Source organism: Pinus tabuliformis, chromosome 7, assembly GCF_031772625.1.
Source record: "Pinus tabuliformis cultivar Carrire ecotype Pingquan chromosome 7, CPIR1, whole genome shotgun sequence".
NCBI lineage: Eukaryota > Viridiplantae > Streptophyta > Pinopsida > Pinales > Pinaceae > Pinus > Pinus tabuliformis.
Window position 1 is genome coordinate 1,384,500,591 of NC_142293.1, and position 10,703 is coordinate 1,384,511,293.

Sequence of the window (10,703 nt, forward strand, 5' to 3'; positions counted from 1 at the left end):
CAAGTTGAGATTGACACATTGAAATTAAATAACTTTTTGTTGCAGTTATAGGCATATTATAGTGTTCACCGCATAGAGGAGGAATATAAATTTCATTTAGTTGTTTGAAACTATGCCATAATCTGAACTAGTGGGAAAGCCACATGGAAAACCTAATTTTGGAGGGGGATCCTCTAGTAACTAAGAGGTTGGATTTTAAAACTCTCATAAATTCCCAAATATACCCTATTGGGTATGTAGAGGCTTAGTGGATTTGGTGGTACTACTTCAGGCAAAGATAGGGACAAAGGGTATAGGAGTACACCATAGAATTAAGGAAGATGGAAATAACGCTAGGTATCTCTCCCAAGAACACATATATACTCAAGTATGTATGGGGTCTACACAACCATCTGCAAAAGTAAGTGATGTTCTTCAAACCTACTTTTGTATAAGCATAATACCTAGAAAACATAGGCCAAAATAAATGGTAGTTAAGTGGTTCAAAGTAGAAGGAACACCTAGAGGCTTCCAAAGAAGGGAAGAAGAAATCGAAAGGGGAAAGGATAATAAGATAGTCCCCATAGCACACCAGTGAAAATATCCAAGAAACCATTATAGTCAATGTCACATTAATGGCCACATAGAGGAGAAGTGCTAGAAATTACATCCAAAACTCGACTAAAATATCTAGAAGGAGGTTGTGAAGAAGAAAATTCTCATAGCTACATATTTAGGCAATAAAGTGGAAAGAATGTCATAAATGGATGAGAATATTGTTTTCACATCACTATAGAATATTGTTTTCACATCACTATAGAAGGGTATGAATCTAAATAGACTTCAAAAATAGGAAGAGAAGGAGATGACAAACTCTTCCATATAGAGATATAGTTCAAGAAGACAAAAAATTGTTGTCATGTTAGACTCGAGATCACAGGAAAATGTCATTGAAATACAGTTGGTCAACAAATTCAGATTAGAGGACCGAGATCATGTTAGCCCATATCCATTCATATGGGAAACAAGGATGTGGAAATCAAAATAACAAAGCAGTGTAAAACAAAAGTTTCTATAAGTGTTGATTTTATTGATGAATGAGAATTGGATGTATCTCAACTTGATGTATGTGCAATTGTGTTTGGAAGTCCTTATATGTACATGTGGGATGCAATATTTATGTGGAAATCCAACCGGTATATCCTAATAAAGGATGGAAAATCCTTCCTCATTAACATGCACAAGGGAAATTCTAAAATTTCACTAGTAAGTTTGAACCAAGCCAAGAAATTGGCCAATTCTTGAAAGAAGTATGATTTACTATTTTTAGAGAAACTTAGTCTATAGAAGAGTCAATGAGAGCAAGGGCATCCCCAAAGGAGTGCACTACATAAAAAAGGCAACGAATATAATACTTTCTATAGGAATACAAGGGAGTGTTCAAGGGGCTTAAAGGGCTACCACCTAAGGGGGAATTAGAGCATGAGATCCAACTATCGTTGGACTCTCCATTACCAAGCATTTTGTTGTACGAAATCTGTTTTAGAATCAAATAAGGTGAAGAATTATTTACAACAACTATTGGATAGGGTGTTATTTAACCAAGTTCCTCACAATATGGGTTGCACATCATAATTGTGCCAATGAAGGAGGGGACTTGGTCAATGTATATTGATTACAGGACATTAAAAAAATTACACTCAAGACTGAGTACCCCATACCTATTATTGATGACCTATTGAACTAATTACAACAAGAAAAACACTTCATTGAGCTGGATTTAAAATTAGGGTATCACCAAGTTTGATTCAAAGAAGAAGATACCTGGAAGATCACCTAACAAGGTTTGTATGTGTGGTTTATCATGCCTTTTGATTTAAGGAATGCGCTAGCTATGTTAATGATATTTATGAATAATATAATGAGCCCATATTTGTATTCATTTGTTATTGTGTATTTCTATGATATATCCATATACAGTGCTACATGGGAGGAGCACATATTACATTTAATGTAGGTAATAGAGACATTAAAGAAGCACCAACTGCTAGAATATCAAGAAATGTGTGTTTGCACACCATTATTTAGTGTATTTAGGATATGTGATTAGTTAAGGGGAGATCAATATAGTCCCTACAAATATGGAGGCCATCATGAAGTGATGATTGCTAATGAATGTTTTTTAAGTCAAGAGTTTCATTATGGCATCATAGTGCCTAAGGAAATTCATAGCCTCATTTTTAGTAGTATCTACACCATGCCACACCATAACAACAAGTGCTAAGAGTCTCTAGTGGGGGGGGTCAAAAAAATGGTGTTGAGGATTTGAAGAAGAAAATCAGTCAAGCATCAGTTCTTGCATTATCAAATTTGCAACAACCCTTCAAAGTAGAGACAAGTGTGAGTTGGTATGTTATGGGATTGGTCTTGATGTAGGGAGGAAGATTGGAATCGTACCACTTTGAAGTGTTTCATTGGGTGGTTCTTAACTACCCTATCTATAATAAGAATCTCTATGCCATGGTACAATTTTTCAAGAATTGGAAACACCACCTCATGGGAAATGAGACAATCATCCACACAGATCACTAGTTTTATAGTACCTACATGCCTAGATTAAGTTACAACATACCAGGCATTATAAGTGGATGGGATTTTTTCAACAATTTAATTTAGTGATTAAGTATAACAAGGGTGGCATAAACAAGTTGCATGGCATGCTTTTAAGCCCACCCACATCAAAAATTACAACTTTGGAAACTTTGATGCACATGGATCCTTTCAACCGTGATGCATACAGAGAGGCATATACAGAGGATGGGGACTTTAAGGAGGTGTTTTAGCAGTTACAAAACCATATTCGTGTAGAAAATGGAGATAACATAGTTTAATATCATCTCCATAATGGATTACTCTACAGGATGGAAAAGCTATATGTTCCTAACATTTAGCAACTACAACTAATCAGAGAGGTTGAAACCTCCAAGGTTGCATATCATTTTAGTGTAAGGAAGAAATTTCCCAATTTACAGAGGTATGTGTACTGGACCAGGATGCAAAAAGATATATCTAGGCTTGATAATAGGATGTATTTTTTTATTAGAGAAATTTTGAGGTCAAAAATGGGCCTCAAAACAAAAAAAGTATAAAAAAAATAAAATTTATAAGAACCAATAGGACTCAATATGATGATGTTAACAGTGGGGGATGATTCACCATTTTTGAAGTCAAAAGGTAAAAAATAAAAATAAGAAAAAACTACTTTTTCAACTCGTATTTTCAACTTATCACCCTATGATTTTACTCAAATCTAAAGCAGGAGCATATGTTGGATGTGGAATTTAATTTTGCATTCAAGGAGTACCCATGTTGCATACTTTTGATGGACCCGACTACACAAAAAATGTGAAATACATGAAAAAAAATGTTATTGCAATCACATTTTTTCATATATTTCACATTTTTCAAGTAGTAGGGTCCATTGAAAGTATGCAAAATGGGTACTCCTTGGATGAAAAAATAAATTTTGCATCCAATGAGTGCTTCTGCTTGGAATTTGAGTAAAATCATGAGATAAGTTGAAAATATGAGTTGACAAAGTAGTTTTTTTCTTTTTCCCTCCAAAACTTGATGAGGTAATCTAATCTTATTTTATTATTTCCACTATTGTTTTATAATATTCCTTAGGAGACCCATTTTAGACCTCAAAATTTTTCTAATGGTTGTACCAGCAAGCCTAGTAATGTGAAACAGTATTAATATCATTCCTTACATGTACCCACTTGATCCTTGGGAAATCATTTCCATGGGGATTTATGGGAGGTTTTCCAACAGAAAAGAACGGGCATGACTACATGTTCATGGTAGTTGGAAGGTTCAACAAGATATGCATTCATGCCTTGTAAAAGATCATCATTGGGAAAGAAGAAGAAAAAATGTTCTTTGGACTACACTTTTGTGCTTGTATTAAATTTTGTACTTACCATCCTTTTAATTCAATTAATTGTTGCATTGTTAGATCTTTACACCTTTTTTTATTGATTTATCTTGTAATAAGTTAGGGTTATATGGCATTTTTACAAGAAAAAAACCTCTAATATTTTTTCTCCTTGTAGTAGTCGATTATTGCAAAGAGCTCTATATCAACTACTAAGAAGAAAACTCATCCACAACAACCAAATGATATATTCAAGGAAATCATATATGAAAATATATTAAAAACCTTTCTCTTCTCAGATATTGTATGAACTAGAGATTCTGGTGTTTTGTCCTAGAATGCCATGTATGATTTGTTCGAGGAATAAATGTCAGGGGAAGATGATGAACCACCAATAGTAGCAACTGTAGATCAAGGTAGCAATAAAAATTATAAGGTGACAAACAAATATGTTGCTAAATCTCGCCTCCACATGATTGCAGCATGTCCCATACTTCTCCCTTACACCGATATGATTCGCTAGGTAGTGGAGAATGTCAATATCTGTGAAAGGCAATTTTTCACCCAACAAGGAACGATTATAAATTCTTTCAAACCCCGGCACATTCAGGGTATATATCATTTAGCCAAGCCACAACCAATACATAATTCCTAGTTCGTTGATGGCTTCATTAAAAAGGAATGTCAGGGTGAATAAAAATGACTCCCAAATTGATTAAAGAATGGATAAGCAACCCAAATAGGTTTAAAGAAGATTCTTTGGGGTAGTATGTTATCCAACCCTTCGCTCCTCCTTATTTTTATGTTGCTTGCATGCTTTTGTTGATTGTTCACTTTTCAAAATGTCTCACAATTCCATGTAGACTGAGTCCCTCTCATTGAAAGGGCTTCTTATGGTTTTATTTTTAATTGGGCCCAAATCATGTCTAATAATTTGGCCAAGCATATTCTTAATTTTCATTCCAAACAAACAGTTACTCATAACTCTCCATTTTACATGTTTTCTTATATGATGGATCCCATATGTTTCTCTTTAGAATTCCCATGCATGGGATGGAAATGGACAATTTCCAACCCTCTTCCTATCCACATCTAACATAGTATACTATGAGAAGAGAACTATTTTGATAATTTCGACCGCATTTGTCACCTCATAATGATTCCTCTGTACCAAGTCCTTTTCAGTTCCAAGCTTCCCAGAATGTCCTCCACTACCATGGATTGTTTGACAAAAATTGGGGATTACTATGTAGAAGATATTTTTACTTACATTATAGTTTGGGGAAGCAATGGTTGTCCACATGTTTTGCCCCTTTATGTACCAAAAAAGCTATTGTGCAAAGAAGTTGCTTACCAAACTATCAAGGCTAGTAACATCTTTTGTAGCATATATGATTCAATATTGAATAAGGTTGTGCATTATGCTACTACAAAGAAAGTGTGGTATAAGTTACAAGCAATACATGAAGAAGTCGCAAAGGAAGATTTCTTGGGAAATCTTATATCTAAAAATGTGTCCAAAATGACAGATGGAGTTGTTGATTCACAAGAAGACAGATTAGAATAAATTTTTTATCTTAGAACAAAACTTGATCTTTCTTTGAAAAAGATTATTAATCTTAACGATAAGTTGTAGGCTTATGATAACAAGGATCATGTTGATATGGTAACTAACCAATATTGTGGAGGTCTTGAAGTTGAGGTCGTCTCTCTAATAGTAGATCTTGAAAAATCAAATAAGCGGAATGAAGAACTACTTCAATCATTTGAAGAACAAGAAAATGGGTTGAAAGAAAAGATTCTCAAATTAAAACAGCAAATGGAGGAAGGAATAAAGTTTGAAGAAACTATGAAGAAGCAATATCTAGAAAAGTAAAAGCAGTACGAGGTTGAGGTAAATATCCTAAAAGGTAAATTCGAAGAAAAGGATAAACATTTGTGATTTCAAGATAGTACTAAGATTTTGGATAATATTCTTAGTAGCCAAAGGTCTCCGTCCATCAAATCCGGTCTTGGTTTTCATGAAATTGTTGAAGGAGAATCTAGCTCACAAGCTAAGGCAAGGAATTCTCATGCAAAATCTGAAATGATCAACAAAGAGATAAGAAGTCAACCTCATCAGCAATCAAGGAAAGAAAATATTGAAAGGAAATCATTTACTCCTAACTATAGAAGTGTTTATCGATTTTCTCCTCTGATCAATAATGTTGAATGTTCTATATGTCATAATTATGGACATGGTGCATCCAATTGTAGAAGTAGAATGTTTCAAGCTAATAAACAGAAAGATCATCAACTTCCATATACTTTAAGGGATATTGTTTTGCTTGCAATATGTTTGGTCACAAAGCCATTTATTGCAATAGAAGGAATATGAAACATATAATATGTTATGCTTGTAACAAGTTTAGGCATGTAGCAAAAGAATGCAGGAACAAGTCAATGGATCGCCACGAACAACATGGTGAGAAACTAGATAAGAACATTAATTTCAGAAGATCTGAAAAATATGGATCCACCAACTTCTCTCATAATAAGAAAGAAAAGGAAGAACAGATAAGGTGTGGTCTTGCTCTCTGCTCATTTGAAGATGAAGATGAATGGTACATAAATAGTGGGTGTTCTCATCACATGGCTGGAGATAAGAGTATAATGGAGTCTCTCAGGAAGAACGAACATGGTAATGTTATTCTTGGAACTAATGTTTCAGGAAAAGTATTGGGACAAGGTAAAGCTAGAATTAATAAAACTAGAGCAGCAACTGATGCTTTATCAATTCAAGGACTAAAGCAGAATATTCTAAGTGTAGGTCAAATGGAAAATAAGGGAAATATAATTGTGTTTACATCAACCAAATGTAAGGTTATGAATGAAGTAATTGGAAAATTCATAGCAAGAGGATATACAAATCAAGACAAATTATATGTGTTTGAAGAACGGAATTATCATAAATATGAGAAATATTCAGACTCAAAGTAAAAGAAGATGGTGCCTATTGCAGTCCATTATTCTTAAATGAATATTTCTATCAGTGACTGCAGAAGTGGTGAGAGGTACTTGACCTCATGAAAATAGAAGATAATTATCAGGTCCTCAGAATCAGTGATGTGTAATCTCGAAGGGATTAATACGTGCTATGTCTTGATGATGATTCCCATGATTTTTTTGATATTCATGTTGCTTATATTACTGACATAGCATCTCGTGTAGTAACAATGAACAGGTACATATAGTACAAGCTCAGGACAAGTTGAAGGTGTGAAATTTTAGTATTTCACTTTCTGTACATGGATCCTATAAATAAAATTCACGTGTATACACAAGTTCTAAACTAAATAGTCACATATATCTTGGTATGAGGAAGAAACAGTGGGATAGACTCGGGAAAAGGGTCTGATATGCTTCAGTAAATTATTTTTTGGCTTTCTTATTCTAATGGTTGATGATTATAGTCTGTTGTTGATATTTAGAAGCACTTTTGACCTTTATAAGTTGTTGATATTGTTAGGGTACTATAATTTATAGGGTCTCAAGGTGATTGAGTATCTCATACTTTTACATATTTCATATTGTTCATAGAGTTCAATATTCAATTGATTTCACAAAAAAAGAAGAAAAGAAAAGAAAAGAGGATATAAAAAAAGAACAAAAGAGAAGAAAATGAAAGAAAAGAAAGCCCCAAATATTGTTCAATTCATACAGTCTAAGCATGATTGAACAAATTTCAATTTCTATTGATAGAGTAGAAAATAAATATCTGCCAAACAGATTAATCTTGGCAAATCAGTAGCTAGGTAGAAAATAAAATTGGTTCAATTATTCAATTTGAACTAATGGGAGAGATAAGTGATAGAGTAGGTTAGAAATAAATAAATAAAAATAAAAAGTGAAAAAGGATCTGCAAGTCCAAATGCACCCTGCAAATGAAAAAATGTTAGATTAGAAAAATAAAGGGTAGGTAGGTTGAAAAGAATTACAAAGGGAAAAGACATGAAAAATTCCTTTAATATTTTATTATATGGTTCATGTGTTTTTCCTAATGTGGAAAAAAAAAGGAGTTAGGGGTCTCATATTATTACTCCTATCCTATATTCCTATACTCTACCTCCCCCTTTCATTTTCCAACCCCACCACTCACATACATGTCACATCAACTATTACCCACCCTTCACCTCTCATCCAATCTCCGCACTCACCCTCCGAACGTTAATGCCGAGGGGGTCCGAAATCAGTGGTTTTGGACCACTTACGTGTCACATTGTCGCAATTTCGCACCCCCCCCACCATTCATTCCACTTACCGCTCCAAGGGCCCCTTGAAAAGTGGTTTCTGCATTCCACTAAACCACCTCCTCTGCCATGACCATTCGTACATCCTGCCACCTTGTCCCATCGCTTATCACCTTCATTCCCACGCCTTACCATTGTGCATTCAATTGGTTGGACCGTTAGCCAACGGACCCGTGCCACTTTAGGCCTATCCAACGGGAATGCTCCAAAAACTACAAATGCACCATCTCCCACCCATTACAAAATTTTAATGTGTTCTCTTTACTTACAAGTGAAAGACAAGAGTTATTCAGGCATACACAGAGAAGCAACGAACACGTTGAAACAACAACACAGTTGCAGAAAGCTTCATTTTTCTGTTGTTATCAGACATCCCCCTTCTTTAATCCCACTTTCTATTCATCCCCTTTCTTTTTCCCTCTCTGAGTTCCCTCTTCTTTTCACTCCTTTTTTGTTGCAGTTCACCTACAAATTCAAGACAATCCAGGTTTAAAAATTTGCAGAAGACAGCCATGCCACCAAAGAGGAAAGAACAGGAGATCTTCAATCCAATGGTGCATCCACTAGTGGATTTGGACCACATTCCACTGGTAGACAGAGACTTCAAAATACATGAGACACTGTTAGAATTTGATCTCTTTGATATATATTGTTGGTGGGAGGACAAATTTGTTGATGAAGTGGATGACATAGGGCTTTGGGATTCCAATTTTCCTTTCTATATTTTTCCCAAAACCCATAGCTACCCAGAACTAATCAGAAAATGCCACTCATGCTATAATCCACAGCAAAGGGTAGTGATAGCCCCAGCAGGAGACATATTGTTTACCATTGATGCTAAATCTATAATGTAGATGATGCAGGCTCCTATTATTGAAGGAACCACTCCTTTTTCTCATGAAATCTTCAGTGAAATGTATCAAAGGCTAGACTTTACCAAAAGAGCTAAAACCTTGGAACTCTTCATGACTGAACAGACCCCACTGCTTAGCAAGAATCCTCCTTATTCCTCCTCTACTTTCCCTGATAGAACCAGGCATATAGTCACTGTACTTTCATATTTGCTGGGCTATTATTCAGATCAGTGGCTTGATGAGGCTATAATAGGTTTTCTATCCATCTTATCAACAAAGTCAAAGCCTTCTATTCTATTTAATTTCAGTCAATTCCTAGAAGATGCTATCCATGAGAAATTTGTAAATTTCATCACAGAGGAAGTGTTTCAGTACTCTTAAGTGATGGTATATATGTTTGTTTATTTTCAGGTAGACAGATTTCAGTTTACAATGAGAAAGTTAAATGAAGAAGGTGAACCCCAATCTATCATTTTTTGGACCACCTTAGTGATGAAGGATCAAAAGGACTTCACCTATAAGACATTTATAGAAATGTTTGTTCATCCAGCTATGAGCCTCCTCAGTGGAACTGCAGAACCGAGAATCAATGAAGAAATTAAAAGGATTATGCAGTTGACAGACCAAGCAAGAACAGGAGATTGGTACTTGTACCAAAATTACACAGAATTATGGATGGGAGTTTAAAAGGATTATGCAGTTGACAGACCAAGCAAGAACAGGAGATTGGTACTTGTACCAAAATTACACAGAATCATGGATGTCAGTTGGCCCCTTACAAGCTACCAAAGTTCCTCGCCATGAGGATCTTTGCACTTGAATACATCAGGCAGATGATCAATGCAAATGAAGTACATTTTTTGTCAGCAAAGAAGAAATCACAATTTAGGATCAAATCCCAGATTGGTCATTTTATTTGCAACAATAGGGCAGCAAGTGAGGAGGCAGACAAGAAATTGAAGGAAATGAAGTTCACTCACATTTTCACATGGTCCTATGACCCATGGGACATCATATCCAAGATAAGAGTGGAGAACAAATCAACACCCTACATTCACACTCAAAGGCCTGAAATAGAGAAAATTATGAACCAGATTGAGTGGATGCGTGACACACTGCAAGAGGCTAAAGAACAAGTAATTTCTTCTTCACGTGCATAGAATCCTAAGCAGCAAGAAAGACAGAGTACATAAGACAGATTAGACAAGGGAAAGGAACATGAAAAGGGAACAACTGGGAAAAGGTCGAGAGAATATCAGTCACCAAGGATTGATACTTCTATGAAAGAATTCAAATTGAAATATATGAAAAGGGTCAAGATGCACATGGGCTTAGGCAAGGAATCACCGCAGCAAATAGTCATTAATCTGAGTGATATTCCTGATTCATCTCCAGCTGGAGGTCAATCTCTTCCTACCACTCCAATCTCAGAAAGGCAATAGACTCTCCAAGTCTCCACATCTACCAATGTTACTGGAGAAAGGGAGGAGACCGTCTTTGACACCTTCAGAGAGATAAAGATCAGGAATGAAATGTTAAAAAAGAGTACTTATGCTCAATTCTGGAAACAAAGTTCTTCTTCTCAAGGCAGACTTCTCTCAGCTTTTGATTCAGAAAAAGGAAAAATGCATATGGCATTTTTGG